The sequence below is a fragment of the Lemur catta genome, chromosome 6 (genome assembly GCF_020740605.2).
Source record: "Lemur catta isolate mLemCat1 chromosome 6, mLemCat1.pri, whole genome shotgun sequence".
In the NCBI taxonomy this organism is placed as follows: Eukaryota; Metazoa; Chordata; class Mammalia; order Primates; family Lemuridae; genus Lemur; species Lemur catta.
Window position 1 is genome coordinate 52,232,240 of NC_059133.1, and position 16,526 is coordinate 52,248,765.

The 16,526-nt window shown below is 36.7% G+C and overlaps 1 protein-coding gene and 1 pseudogene across 18 annotated transcripts in view; both read left to right on the forward strand.

The window, feature by feature from the left end:
* The window catches only part of R3HDM2 (R3H domain containing 2), a 137,497-nt gene that overhangs the window by 62,500 nt on the left and 58,471 nt on the right, over positions 1–16,526 (forward strand). The gene's annotated exons all lie outside the window — the stretch shown is intronic.
* Positions 15,131–15,288, forward strand: LOC123640806 (annotated as a pseudogene).

Sequence of the window (16,526 nt, forward strand, 5' to 3'; positions counted from 1 at the left end):
GAGACAGTGATGGTGAGCGTCCTTATGTCAATCCTGACTAATGAATGTTGTTGTTTCCTGTTTAACTCAGTAATAATAATATTAACTGCAACTTATTAAGTGCCTACTGTGTGCCAGGTACTGTGCCAGGGATTTGTTTTTAATATTTGTAATATCTTTCAAGGCAGGTAAGAGTTATCCCCATTTTATAGATGAAGTTCAGTGAGGTAGAGCAGTTTGCCTGTTAAATAAATGATTAGTGAGTAGAAGGTCTGGGAATTAGTCACTGTTAGTCCTTGTGCTTTACCTTGAGAAAAATCTCTCAGTGGGGAGGAGTAGAAAGTCTTCCTAAAATGAAATGCTGACATTTTTTAAATGAATTCTTCCATCTGCTGTGTGCTATAGAGATGGCACATACTCCCTCAGTACTCACCATCCACAGACCTTACTTATTGATTCCTTTTATATCCTATTGATGTGAATGAACACTATTGTTTTTTAGTCTTCATTGTTGCTTAATTCAGTGTATGCCTTATTCATCACATAAGCAGATTTTGCCTATTAGAATCACCAGCAGCTCTCCGTGCTGTATCTCTTTTTTCATTCTTTAGACATTTCATGTTGCTTTATTTGCCATCCAGTTGTAGGAGAAGTCTTGGAAATTTATCTAAAGCCTCAGCTCTCTTCATTCATGTAAGCTGTACTGATCATAGCTCACTGTAACCTCGAACTCCTAGACTCAAGTGGTGCTCTTGCTTTAGCCTCCCGAAAAGCTAGGACTACAGAGGTGCATGCCACCATGTCCACCTATGTCCAGAAAAATGTAACAGGTTTGTTTATGATTACTATAAAGTTGAACTGCTGAAACTTACTCATGGAAACATTTGGACTTGCATTAATGCTTTATGTACCCACATTTACATTAAAAATTAACACACAAATGAAAATCTAAAAACTGCCAATATTTGATTTCTGTTTCTTATTTTTCCACTTGCAGTCATTTATTAATACCTAGGTACCTTTTGACGTAATGGAAAAAAATATAGAACATTCAGAACTACCAGTAACGGAAAGAAAACAATTTTTTTTTGTTGTTTTTTTAAGAGTGAAATGTTTCTCATCATATTGCATTTTTAAGCACGACCTCCATGTATTTGGCATGCTAGCTGGATGTCTTTTGTCATAATTGTTACATGTTTGGCATGGACAGGACACAGGTTGGTGTCTTTAAAAAGGCCAACCTGGCTGAGTGTGGTGGCTCACACTTGTAATCCCAACACTTTGGGAGGCTGAGGCGGGAGGATTGCTTGTGTCCAGGAGGTCAAAGTTACAGTGAGCTAGGGCCACTGCACTCCAGCCTGGGTGACAGAGTGAGACTCTGTCTCTGAAAAAAATTAAAAATAAAAAAACATTAAAAAGGCCAAACAAATAGGCCTCACTTATCTCCTGCAAAGCACCAGTAGCTGTGCTCTGGAAGCCCAGACCTGTTTTAAAGTCCTAAGCAATTTCTGACACCAGACGCTGGAAGGCAAGTTTGCAAATCAGAAGTTCAGTGGACTTCTGATAATGTCTTATTTCACAGAGTGCCACAGTACCAGGCCTGTAACAATGAAGTTCTTCATCCCTCCGGTAAAGGACACACTCTTGGGAGCAACTCTTACGTAGCCAGTTGTTTCTTGGGTGCTTTATCACTGGTTGATTTGTGGACAGTCCATACAAACCATGATATAGAGACCTCCTTATTTATTCCTCTTCTCCTGCTAGGGCTCCGGGAGATAGAGACGGCATGGCATTAGAGAGCAATGGCAGCATGGTGCTAACACAATCGAAAAAAATGAAGTTGGATTATTTTAAAGTAATCCACACATGTCATTTCACCTGTAAATACTTCAGTATGCATCTATAATTCATAAGGACTTTAAAAAACAAACACCATGCCATTATTAATTTCACAAAAATAACAAGAATACTTAATCATCCAATACCAGTTCATGTTGAGTTTTTCCCAGTTGTGTCCAAAGTATCTTTTCTTATCATTGTGTATTTTATAGTTAATATCATAAAGTATATGGTTTTGCATGTTAACTTTTGTTTCTTAACTATCACAATTATTCTCCCTTGTTTAAAAAATTTATGAATGCATCATGAAAATGACTATAAGATTCATTCATATGAATGTGCCATCATTTATTATTGTTCCTATTTTTGGTTGTTTAACTTATTTTTAGATTTTTCTCTATTATAAATAATGCTTGTGAACATTTTTATATATAATTATTTTAGATATTTTGATTATTGAGGTATGGGATTCAATGCAAAGCATTTAAAGTGCTTAGAATAGACTACAGAAAGTACTGAAAAAGATTTTGGCAAGTGCAACTTGCTTTTATCCCTTAATATGTACTGGAGGTATTTCCATACTATTTATGTATAGATTTAGTAAGTTATCCTTTGTTTTGTTTTTTGAGACAGGGTCTTGCTCTCTTTCTAGGGCACAATGGCAGTGTTGTCATATCTCACTGCAACATCAAACTCTTGGGCTCCAGCGATCCTCCTGCCTCGGCCTGCTGAGTAGCTGGGATTACAGGCGTGTGCCACCATGCCTGGCTAATTTTTTAAAAAACATTTTTGTTGAGATGGGGTCTTACTATATTGCTCAGGCTGGTCTCAAACTCCTGACCCTAAGCGATCCTCCTGCCTCAGCCTCCCAAAGTGCTAGGATTACAGGCATGAGCCACTACACTCAGCCCATAAATGATTCTTTAAGAAAGTAACTTTGTAAGAGAACGTTAGCATTCAAATGTATTGCAGTTTGTCCCATCTTAACAAAAACTTCTCTTGATCTCCCCCCTGCTCCAGCTGCCACCTCGTTTCTCTTTACAGCAAAATTATTTGAAAGAGTTGTCTATTCTTGCTATCCCCACTTTCTCTCCTTTTTCTTTCTTAAACCCTCTCCAGTTAGGCTTTTACCCATTACTCGCTATTCCTCAATCCAGTAATCAGATGTAAGTTATCATCATTCGACCTGTCAGTACGTGGCATAATTTATCATCTTCTCCTTTTTGAAATGTTTTTCACTTGGCTTCCAAAACACATTTTCTTTTCTCACTGGCTGTTCCTTCTTAAGTCTCCTTTGCTGGTTCTTCTGACACTTTTTTTCAAATGAAAATTTCAAACATATAAAGTAAACATTCTATTATTCTTATTTATAACTCTACTCATTGCCTACCCCCACTTGATTATTATTTTTCTATTATTTTTTAAAGTCTCATTTATTGAGTATAGTTTACACATAGTAACTCTTAACCTTTGTGGGTGAACAGTTCTCTAAATTTTGACAAAAATATACAATTTTGTAACCATACCACCACAGTAATGAAATAAAATATTTCCATCACCTCAACTGGTTCTCCTTTGCCCCTTGTAGTCAGTCCCCTCCTCTTAACCCCAGACCCTGGCAACCACTAATATGCTTATTGTACCTATAATTTTTGCTTTTCCAGAAGGCCATGTAAATGGAATCACATAGTCATTTTGAGACTGACTTCTTTAACTCAGTATAATGAGTTTGTGAATCATTCAACTTGTTACATATACTAGTAGTTCATTCCTTTTTATTGCTGAGTAGAATTCCATTGTGTGAATTTATGCCAGTTTATTTATCTGACTCTATCTTTCATTCATTTTCCCCTGTTTTCAATTTCTTTGATTTCTGCTTTTTAGTATTACCTTAATTCTGATTTAACCTTAATTACTTTCTTAGGGGGTCCCTCCAAATACAGCCATACTGGGAGTTAGGGCTTCAACATATGAATTTTGTGAAGACACATTCAGTCCATAACACTGCTTTTCTAATATAAGCATTTGGTACTATGTATATATTAATATTTCCTTCTAGGCATTTCTTTAGTTTGCATCCCATAAATTTCAATATATTATATTTATATTTTTGTTCAGCTCAAAATATTTTCCAGTTTTGTTTGAGACTTCCTCTTTGATCCATGGATTATTTAGAAGTATGTTCTTTAATTTCCAAATGTTTAGAGATTTTCCTGTTCTATTTTTGTTATTGATTTCTAGTTTAATTCCATTATGGTCAAAGAACATACTTTGTATAATTTTTATTCTTTTAAGTTTGTTAAGGTTGTTTTGTGACTCAATATAGTCTGTCTTGGTGAATGCTTCATGAGCACTTGAAAAGAATGTATATTCTGTTTTCAGTTAGAGTGTTCCATAAATGTCAGTTAGTTCCTGTTTGTTAATTATGTTGTTTAGTTCTATATTTTTGCTTATTTTCTGTCTAATGGTTCTGTCTATTTCTGATAGAGGGGTATTAGAATACCCAACAGTAATTGTGTGTTTGTCTGGTTTTCCTTTTAGTTCTCAGTTTTTGCTTTGTGTATTTTGAAGCTCTGTTATTAGGTGCATAGACATTTAGAATTATTTTGTCTTCTTGGTGAATCATCAGTATGTAATATTCCTCTTTATCCTGGTAATTTTATTTGTTCTGAGATAGACTTTGTTTAATACTAACATATCATTCCAGCTTTTTTGGTTAGTGTTTATATGGTGTCTTTTTCTATCCATTTTTTTGAATTAGTAGACTTTACAGTCAGGTGTGGTGGTACGTGCCTATAGTCCCAGCTAATCAGGGGGCTGAGGCAAGAGGAACACTTGAGCCCAGGAGTTCGAGGCTGCAATGAGCTGTGATTGTGGTACTGCATTCCAGCGTGGGCAACAGAGCAAGACCCTATCTCTTAAAAAAATAATTAATTAATAGACTTCATTTTTTAGAACAGTTCTAAGTTTATAGAAAAATTGAGGAGAGAGTACAGAGAGTTCCCATATACTATCCCATGCCCTCTATACACACAACAGTTTCCTCTGTTTTTAATATCTCATATTAGTGTGATACATGTGTTGAAATTGATAAACCAATATTGGTATATTACTATTCACTAAAGTCCATAATTTGCATTAGGTTTCACTCTTTGTGGTATACAGTTCTTTTGATTTTGACAAATGTATAATGTCATGTAGCCACCGTTAAAGTACAGACTAGTTTAATCCATTTGCTTTTAACCTGCCTGTATCATTATATTAGTGGTGACTTTCTTATAGGTAACATATAGTTGGGTCATGTTTTTTAATCTATTTGGACAATCTCTTAATTAGCATTTTTAGACCGTTTACCGTTTCTGTAATTATTGATATGTTTAGATTTTGGTCTACCATCTTATCCATCTTATTATTTGTTTTCTCTTTGTTCCTTTTATTTTTGAATCCCCTGTTGATTCCCTTTTCTTGCCTTTTGAGTCATTTGAACTTTTTTTTTTCTTTTTTGAGACAGGGTCTTGCTCTGTCACCCAGGCTGGAGTACAGTGGCATCTTCATAGCTCACTGCAACCTCAAACTCCTAGGCTCAAGTGATCCTCCTGCCTCAGCCTGCTGAGTAGCTGAGATTACAGGTGTGCGCCACTACATCCAGCTAATTTTTTTTTTTTTTTGAGACAGAGTCTCACTCTGTTGCCCAGGCTAGAGTGCCATGGCATCAGCCCAGCTCACAGCAACCTCAAACTCTTGGGCTCAAGCGATCCTCCTGCCTCAGCCTCCCGAGTAGCTGGGACTATAGGCATGCACCACCATGCCCAGATAATTTTTTCTATATATATTTTTAGTTGTCCATATAATTTCTTTCTACTTTTTTAGTAGAGACGGGGTTTCACTCTTGCTCAGGCTGGTCTCGAACTCCTGAAGTCAAATGATCCACCGGCCTTGGCCTCCTAGAGTGCTAGGATTACAGGTGTGAGCCCATCCAGCTAATTTTTAAATTTTTTGTAGAGACAAGAGTCTTGCTATGCTGCTCAGACTAGTCTCAAGCTCCTGGGCTTAATTAAGCAATCCTCCCACCTCAGCCTCCCAAAATGCTAGGGTTACAGGTATGAGCCACCATGCCTGACCTTCATTTGAACATTTTGTGGTATTCCATTTTAATCATTTTAATTTATCTATTAGGTTTTAACTGAATCTTTTTGTGTATAGTTTTAAAAATTTGGTTGCTCTAGAGATCTCTCTATTCACGTACATATGTGCACACATAAATATTTACGCTCCTAACTTTTAATACTTACAACTGATATTTTACCATGTCAGGGGGAATGTTGAAACCTTACCACCATATCCTCTTTCTATGTTGTAGTTGTCTTATCCTTTGCTATCCTCTCTTTGTGTTGTAGTTGTCATATCTTTTATGTCTACATATGTTGAAAACCCTATCAGACAATCTTACAATTTTTGCTTTCAAATATCAAACATATTTTAAGGAACTCTATAGGAGATTACTATATATAACCTAATATTTGCCATTTATGTATTTCTTCCTTCATTCCTGGTGTTCCAGGTTTTGTTGTATTATCATTTTCCTTCTTTTTGAAGAACTTTCTTTAGTTTTTTTATAACAGGTCTACTGCAATGAGTTCTGTTAGTTTTTCTTCATCTGAGAATGTCTTTATTTTATCTTCATTCGTAAAGAATATTTTCTCTGAATATAGAATGCTGTATTTATAGTTCTTTTATTTAGTACCTTTAAAATGTTTCAATTTCTTCTAGTCTTTTTTTTTTTTTTTTTGAGACACAGTCTTGCTCTGTGTCATTCAGGCTAGATAGAGTGCAGTGATGTCATCATAGCTTACTGCAACCTCAAACTCCTGGGCTTAAGCAATCCTCCTGCCTCAGCCTCCTGAGTAGCTGGGACTGTAGGCACTCACTTACCACGCCAGGCTAAGTTTTCTACTTTTAGTAGAGACGGGGACTCGTTCTTACTCAGGCTTCTTCTAGTCTTTATGATTGCTGATAGGAAATATGAATCCATTTGAATCATTATTTCCTTAATAAGAATGCATCATTTTCCTCTGGTTACTTTCCAGAGTTCTTTTTTTTTTCTTTTTTTGTCTTTTAGTTTTTAGCTGTTAGATTATGATGAATCCAGGAGTGGATTTTGTGTTTATCCTGTTTGGAGATTACTGAGCCTCTTGAATCTATTGGTTTATGTCTTTTGTCAAATTTGTAAAGTTTTCAGCCATTATTTCATTAAATATTTTACCATGCTCTTTTTCCTCTCCTTTTGGAATTCTAATGGTCTGAATATTCGACTTTTTGATACTGTCCCACAGGTCCTTGATGATCTATTCTTTTTTTTTTCCCCAATTGTTTTTCTTTATTGTTCAGATTCAATATTCATATTTATATTTCTATTCATCTGCCTTCAATGTCACTGATCTGATTTTTTCCTGTGTCATTTTTGTTCTGCTATTAAACCCATCAAGTGAGTGTTTATATTTTGGTTATATTTATCAGTTCTAAAATTTTCGTTTGGTTTTTCTTTATAGCTTCTGTTTCTTTGCTCTTTCCATTAATTTCAAGAGTGTTTGCCCTCACTTCTTGAAGCATTTTTGTTCTCTCTGCTTTAAGGTTGTGTTCAGGCCATTAATTCCAACACCTGTGTCATCTTGATGTTTTGGCTCTTCATCTCTTTTCCTATGCAATTTGAATTATCTTGGTTGTTCATGTGCCAAGTAATTTTATTTATTTTTATTTAAAAAAATTTATCTTATTAAAATTTTTTTTAGAGTTGGGGTCTCACTCTGTTGCCCAGGCTGGAGTGCAGTGGTGTGATCATAGCTCACTGTAACTTGGAACACCTGGGCTCACTCAATTCTCCCACCTTACCCTCCCATGCGCTACCACACCCAGCTAATCTCAGTAATTCTGGACTGTATCCTGGAAATTTTGAATACTGTATCATGAGAGTCAGGGTCTTATTTAATTCCTATAGTGAATGTTGACCTTTATTTTAGGAGACATTTGACTTGGTTGGGTTCAGCTTACAAGTTCTGTGCATCTTTCTGTGAGTGGTGGTTCCAAAGTCATTTCAGTTTTTGAAGGCTTTGCAGTGCTATTTAGATCTGCCTTGCATGTACACCATCCAGCCACTCATCCGGGACTTGGATGATGACTCTTATTATAGTTCAGGATGACCTTAATGTTAGGAGATACATACTGAATTGTTTTAGGTGTGAAGAGTCATCATGAGAACATTTCAGACCTGAAAAAAAATTTATACGCACATTATACATGCACATATATGTATAAATAAATTTGTGTGTGAATCTAGGTAACTATTGTACTATTTTTGCAAATTCTCTGTATGTTAGAAATTTCTCCAGCAAAAATTTTGGGACAATAGAGAAATATAGGTCAAAACCATGTTACTCCTCTGCTTAAAAACCATCAATGATCTCTCATTTCATTTAAGTGTAAAAGTCAGATTCCTTTCAGTGGTCTATTTGACCCTTCAGGATCTGTCTTTTAACCCCCTAAGGGCTTCTCTTCTCAGAGTAAAAGCCAGAGTCCTTATCCTGCTGTTAATGAATTTTACCAAATTGCCTACAGTTTTTCTTTTGTTTGATCCCTAATGAATCTATCTCATATTCCTAGAGTTTATCATAATACCTGGCCCATAGTAAGAACCCAAGCACACAACAAATATGTGTTTGAATGAATAAATAAGTGTGTCTTTGTGACAGGTTTTATTGTTTTCCTCAGAATGCCTGGACCCTAAGCCATATGTGCTATTGCAGACCTTGCACCACCTTAATGTTCATTGCTTTCTGACCAATAGAGATTGTTACTACCTTTCCTTGGGCTCTTAAAAATTAGGACCTGGCCGGGTGCAGTGGTTCACGCCTGTAATCCTAGCACTCTGAGAGGCTGAGGTAGGAGGATTGCTCGAGGTCAGGAGTTCACGACCAGCTTGAGCAAGAGCGAGACCCCGTCTCTACTAAAAAATAGAAAGAAATTAACCGGACCACTAAAAATATACAGAAAAAATTAGCCAGGCATGGTGGCGCATGCCTGTAGTCTCAATTACTCGGGAGGCTGAGGCAGGAGGATCGCTTGAGCCCAGGAGTTTGAGGTTGCTGTGAGCCAGGCTGATGCCACGGCACTCTAGCCTGGGCAACAGAGTGAGACTCTGTCTCAAAAAAAAAAAAATTAGGACCTGTAGGTCATATCTAAGTTTGCTATTCCAGAGCTATATGTACTTTAGAACTATTACTCTTTTTTCCTAATCTCGTTTGTACGACTTTCTTTAATTTAATTTATTTATTCTAATCCCTATACTTATACTCTCTGTTCCCATCCCTTTTTTTTTTAAATCAGTTCTGTCAGTAAGGTACCTTCATGGTTTCCTTATTCTCTCATTTTATAGCCAAAGTCTTCTCCTCATCCTTTGGGGGCAAATATGGGAGAAGAACAGATAGCTCCTAGTATCCTGTACTGCCTGCCTTCTGCCCAAAATGAAAAATGGTTTTACTAAATATAGCTCACTGGAAAGAAAATTCTTTGTAACTGGGTTTGGTCTTAATTTTACATTTCTAAAGTCCAGCCCAGTAGCTTTTAGGCAAAGATCATTTCTCTGGCCTTGATTATTTTGCAAGTAAGAAAAAAGTGAGATAAATTTAAAGGTGAACTTTAATTCAGTACATATCCTTGACTCTTTATTCTTCGCTAAAAAGACTATTTTGGCATCTCTACATTTGCAGCAGAAAGGAACTGCTGCTGTGTCTTTAAAAGCTATCCTCAGAGCTGTGTGGAGGCAGGCATGCCACTGAAGTACTTGAATGAGAGCAAGAAGAGGAGGTGGGAGGGGGTGCTCTTGCAGCCTGTGTGTGTGTGTGTGTGTGTGTGTGTGTGTGTGTGTGTGAGTGTGTGAGAGTGAGTGTGACTGTTGGCAGAGCTCTGGGTGACATCTCTCTGAACAGCTGGGCCATGGTCTGCTTCAGAGCTGCTTGTCAGAGCAATTAGCTAGCTGGAGACGCAGCAGCAAGGATCAGTAGCATTTCATTCAAGGGTGAAGGGGGTGGGAGGGGACTGTGGGTGAGGGAAGAGGCACAGGTTTCCCAGAAGGAATTTCTTCCGGCAAAATTCCGGCAGAACAGATCCTTACGATGAGGCCTCCATTAATAATGTGAACTCGCTGTTGGTGTAAGTGCAGATCCATCTGAGGTGAGTTTTGGATAATTTTCTTTCTTTATGTAAAAGTCCTTGAACTCCACAGACTGGATAGGGAAGGAGCTAGAAAGATAGATATATTTTCTGTCTTGGCTGATTTAACTATGTAATAATACACACTAGGGAAATTAGAGAATTTTCACGTGTTAAGTTTTGTGAGGGTTTTATGGACGTTTTAGTTTGCTGTTTTTTATCTTTAAATATTTTAAAAATTAGATTTGCTAGAACTTTTACTGTATTCGGATTCTACCTCTTCCATGGCTATTTCAAGCAATGCTTCATTCAGATTTAGCTTATGAGAACAGTGGTGATTTCTGTTCTCTTTGGTGATGCTGTTGACGCACATTGCAGGAAGCAGGGAATCCCCTATAAATATCCTTCACTGTGTCATTACCCAGCTATCCACACCTGGCTGGTGAATGTGCCTCTCTGTCCTATGTCTTTATGTAACTGTCCCCTAGTCTTTAAATATGATAAGAAGAAATATGTCGCCTTTGCTATGTCTAGGGAGCTTTTCGATTATGAACATCCTAGGAAGAATTTGTTAAAACCTTTTTACTAAAATATGCCTTTTGATGTGTAGCGGTTGTCAATGTGAATTTATTCTGGGTCTACTGCTTATTTTGGATTACTTGTTTGTTTCTTATAATTGGCTTGTTTTTGTTTGCTGGCCTTGGCTTCTAAAGAGTGCAGAGATGGGATTCCCTCTACCTCCAGTGACGTAGTGATTTTGTTTGCAGTCTTTTTCTTCTGAGAGGGAGGGGACGGAAAGAAGGAAGAAGAAAAATCCATCTGAAGCGGTGCGTTCTCCCATCTATGACTTGATGTTGATAACTGGGTGCCATTGAATAGAGCTGAAGCCAAAGGGGGATATTTTAATGATAGGGGTGCTATTTTGTTTGTTCCCTTTTAGAATAGGCTCGGACCAAAGTCAGAATTGCTGAAGCAGGGTGGCTGAATTAACTCTATATATCCTGCTGTTAATCAATTTTACCAAATTGTCTTTTCTAAATATGAAAGAAAAAATTGTTTATAAGCAGGTTTCTGGAACCTAGGATGCCTTAATAATTCTAGGCCGAGTTTTGAAATTCAGAATTTTTCTGCCTTATTTGCACTGGTTCTGAGTAGGCAGTTTGTACGCTCTTTCTCAGACCTCAAAAATGGGTAGTTATATAAAATTCCTTGCCACTGTAGTTTAGAATAAAATTCTAATTTTGAATGTATATAGATAAAGCAAAGCTTTAGGAATAAATTATTAGGTATACTCTTAACAGTGAACACAATAGCCTAAAATGGTTTTTTTTTTTTTTTGATTGAGTGTTTAGTCTGCCAATTCCTTTTCATGCAATTCCATTTTAATACTTCTGATCTTTGAAACTCAGTAAACTACAGCTTAGGGAAATTTAAGGTTTGCTTATCTGTGGATGTGTGTTTGAATAGCATATGTGAAGAAGTACCTTTAAGAACTTACTGGTTATTTTCTATCTTGATTTTCTTTTCTGCTCTATGCTTTCATTTATTCTAAATTCTTTCTGTGAAGTGAAAACAGTAATAATGTTTGTTTTTCAACTTACATTATACAGTCCTCTTTTCTGTGGTAGCTCAATTATATTAATATTTATTATAACCATAAATGTTTCAAACCAACAAAATCTAACTATTTGGAGGGGAGGAGGAAGATAATCCTAGGGTACATGGAGAGCATTTTAGAAGAATAACCTATTTAGAAGTTTGCCAGAGACTGGAGCTATAAGGGTTAAGAGAAATTCCTCTGCATCCTTGCATCTTGATATTGCAGCAAATATGTGGATAATTTCTTGCTAGCTTTTCAGGAAACCCCTGTGGTGGACAACCCTCATTAATCGTTGCTGGGAGACTGCTCTGACGTCACTGGCAGCAGTTCCCCGTCTGCAGCTAGGACAGGAATAGCCTTTGAGGGGGAAGAAAACTGCTGTGAAATTAAAAGATGACAGTTTTTTTAACTTGATTTTCCTTCCATTTGAGGGTGGGTGGGATAGACCTAAAGTCTTTCTTAAATGTTTCAGCCATTACCAAGGGAAAAATTGCCAAAGTGTCTTTTTATTTCAACTAGAAGTGCCTTCTTTTAAAATCTTTGTTTTCTAGCCATCAAGGTTTTGGAAAAGGTCAAAGAAAGAAAAGCTGTTGAAAGGTGTTAGAGAAGTAATATTTCAGTTTTTTTTTTATCCTTTTTTCATTCTTTTAAAAATTTTTTTAGAGAAGGAGGGAAAGATCAAGAGCAGCTTTTGCAAAAGGTGTTTTAGCATCACGCTATTTGGGATAATTAAAAATGTGATATATGTTGGAAGGACTTTCTGGCCAAATTGATAGGGGCCATTACTGTGCCTAAAAGTTACTATACCTATTTAATTATTTTTTCTCCAATCTCTCTCTTGGCCCACCCCCTATTCACTGTTATTGTAGAACCCATTAAGAGCTTCTCTTTAGGAAAAGCATACTAGTTGAGCGCTTGCCCTCTGGAGTTCAAATCCCAGCTTTGCCAATTGCTGGTTCTGTGACCTTGGGCAAATTACTTAACCTCTCTATTTCTTCATATGTAAAATGAAGATAATAATAGTATCTACCTCCTAGGCTTGTATTGAGGATTAAAAGAGTTAATACATACATATAAAGCCTTTAAACAGTTCCTCGTCATTTTAAAGGCTTCGGTTAGTGTTAGCCATTATTATTAATATTTAGAAATTAAATAGGGATATATCATTTGTGTCTTCAGATCAAATGTAATTTTTGAGGAAGTCAGAAGAGGTTTTCAAGCCATATAGATATTGAGTTTTTGAATTGAAGTATAATCTAAACATTTAACCTTAATATTGATACAGTCAGTCCTTTTAGGAAGTATCTTTTCTAATTTGATGCTCAGAGGCCTAATTGCAAACATGCTGTTTTTGCTCTTTCACTCCTACAGATGATGGTTGGTTGGTTTTTGTGTTTTATTTTGGTTTTGGTTTTTACTTTCTGCCATTGTTTCTGATCTACTTTCAAATCTTAGGACACTTGCCTTTGGTGTCTACCTCTAAAACCTTGTTACCTCTGCTTTTTTTTCTGTGAGTTGATGTGGTGGTGGTATTCTTAAGATTTATATGAAGTACTATGTACTAAGGCTCCTTAAAATCACTAGGATTTTAAATGGACCAAATGTCAAATAACAAATGCTAAAATATTCAGTGTTCCCATTCCCTTTTACTTTCTTTTAATTTCATGTTAAAGACTTAGAGTGGGCAGGGCGTGGTGGCTCACACCTGTAATCCTAGCACCTTGGGAGGCTGAGGCAGGAGGATCGATGGAGGTCAGGAGTTCGAGACCAGCCTAAGCAAGAGCGAGACCCCTGTCTCTACTAAAAATAGAAAGAAATTAGCCAGACAACTAAAAATATATAGAAAAATTAGCTGGGCATGGTGGCACATGCCTGTAGTCCTAGCTAATCGGGAGGCTGAGGCAGAAAGATTGCTTGAGCCCAGGAGTTTGCGGTTGCTGTAAGCTAGGCTGACACCATGGCACTCTAGCCCAGGCAACAGAGTGAGACTAGTCTCAAAAAAAAAAAAAAAAAAAGACTTAGAGTGGTTTTTTTGTGTGTTTTTTGGGGTCTTGCCTTTTGAATTATTCACCAAACTACTGGAGTACATTGACAAGATTCATTAATATGTGTTACATTAATGGCAAAGAGAATATTCCCCATGTATTTTTTATCTTTTCCTCCCTATTAATGTTTTGAGGCCACTGATTGTCAAGGAGTCAGTGGCATATACCTTCTCTAGTGGAATATATGGCGAAAGGGAGATTTAATATTATTAAAAGGAGGCAGGAATTGAAGAAAAATAAAAAGTGAGAAGCACTACCTAAGTGAATGTCCTGAAAGTCCAAGATACCACAGTGGGACCTGGGAAGTAAACATTATTTTTTGTTGAGGAAACAGTTGGGAAACACCGTAATTGACTGTCCTTGCTTCTGTTAACTAGACTGAACTAGAGAAATGTTTTATCTCCTAAACTCTTGAATGCATTTATCCTGGGGAGTTGATGAGCAATGTGAATAAAGATTTAGATACAGGTCGGGTGCAGTGGCTCACGCCTGTAATCCTAGCACTTCCGGAGGCTGAGGTGGGAGGATTACTTGACGTCAGGAGTTTAAGACCAGCCTGAGAGGCCAGGCACGGTGGCTCATGCCTGTAATCCTAGCACTCTGGGAGGCCAAAGTGGGAGGATCGCTCGAGGTCAGGAGGTCGAGACCAACCTGAGCAAGAGGGAGACCCCATCTCTACTAAAACATAGAAAGAAATTAACCGGACAACTAAAAATATGTAGAAAAAATTAGCTGGGCATGGTGGTGCATGCCTGTAGTCCCAGCTACTCGGGAGGCTGAGGCAGGAGGATTGCATGAGCCCAGGAGTTTGAGGTTGCTGTGAGCTAGGCTGACGCCACAGCACTCTAGCCTGGGCAACAGAGTGAGATTCTGTCTCAAAAAAAAAAAAAAAAAGACCAGCCTGAGCAAGAGGGAGACCCATTCTCTACAAAAAATAGAAAAATTAGCTGGGCATGGTGGTGCACACCTGTAGTGCCAGCTACTCCAGAGGCTGAGGCAGGAGGATCAATTTAGCTCAGGAGTTTGAGGTTGCAGTGAGCTATAATGATGCCACTGTACTGTAGCCTGATGACAGAGTGAGACCTTGTCTCAAAAAAAAAAAAAAAAAAAGATTTAGGTACAAAGATTAATGGCTGCCTAAATTTCCAATAATAGGGAAATGATTAGATAAAGTATGGTACATGTATGTAATAGAATGTTAGATGGTTGTTTTTTTTCTTTATACACCAGGACATAATATTAGATAGCTGTTAAAATGACTTTATGTTAAAAGTAATAAATGGAAAAATGGTTACAGTTTAGTAGTTGAAAAAGGCATGTTGCAAAAACGTTTTGCGTTATGTCAATTACATAAACATTGGTTATGGAAGCATATCCAATATGGATACAAATTCCATACAAATATGGAAACAAAGTTTAGAAAGATATACCTCAAAACATTGCTATAATTAATAGCAGTTAAAGCTTTGAGCTGTGGCAGTATTGTAGCCAATGAGGTTTATCCAAGGCATGGTTATTGCTAATTGAAAACTTTTCCCAATACCCCACCATGATGACTTTATAAAGAAAAATAGAATTAAAAAATAGCAGTTAATCTTGGAATTATTGATTATGGGTAATTTTTTTGTTATTTTTCTTCTCTATACCTGTGTGTTTTTTATAAGTATAAAGAAGCCTGCAGCACTTTTCTTTTTTTTTCCTCAGACTTGAGCCAGTTTATATGCAACACTTTTCTAATTATAATTTTTTTTTAAGTTCCTACTGTTAGTATCTGAAAGTAAACTTTTAGTGTTTGTTAAATTCAGATAAATATGATCTACATAAATTGCTGGGCACAGTGTTTGGAGCACAGTTAATGCTCAATAAATGATAGCGGCTGCTGTTATTATTATTTGAGAAAGATAACCTCTGTGATCAGAGCCCGGGGCTTTCATATTGGGAGATAACATCACTGAGAAAATATCCTATTCATGCAGCTTCTTGTCCTTCTGAGGTCAATACATATGTTCTTTTTCTATAGCTACTGGACCAGGATCTTTAAAAAAAAAAAAAAAAGTAGGAGTGAAATGTTTTGGTTTTCTTTTGTGATGGTATAGAGGAAATTTTGATGTAGAAAGAGGCCCAGTAGTGACTTTCTTTGCAGTGACTTTTTTAAAAAATAGCCTTAAATATAATTTATGACTCCCACTAAAAGTTGCTTCTATCCCCCTTTCTGTGTTGTTTCCTTAAGAATTCTTGGAAAATTTGAAACAATGTTACAGAAAAGGTTTTCTCAGTTCTAGGAATTTTTGGAATTCTGTCTATTGCTTCTCATGTTAGTCTGCCTGTGGATCCCTTGGAACAAAGCACTAACAAAAGAGATGTAGACATCCAGCCACTTTGGACTTTTTTATGAACTAAGATGGGGATGTAATAAACTGCATTCATCATGTAAAAAACATACTGGAAACGTGTGTTGATAGCTATTTTTACTGGGCAGTAGTGTCAAAGAGTCTTAACATTTGACTGTTTATTCTTCATATCCCCTATAGTTCTTAATATAAGTGACTTGTACAATAAATGCATGCTCATTAAATATTCATCAAAAGAATGACTGTAGTCTCTTGATACCATGGCTTTTGTGCCTGAAACCATTTTTTCTTCTTTAATGCACAATATGAATGTAATTAATATCAATGAACTGTACACTTAAAAATGGTTAAAATGGTAAATTTTATGTTATGTATATTTTACCACAGTTAAAAAATAATAATAATGTGAGCCAGATGACAATGGACACTTTCCAAGCTAATGTTGACCCTGACATCTCAGATCCTGTCCAGTTCTCAGCATTCACTTACCACTATATACCAGAAGGT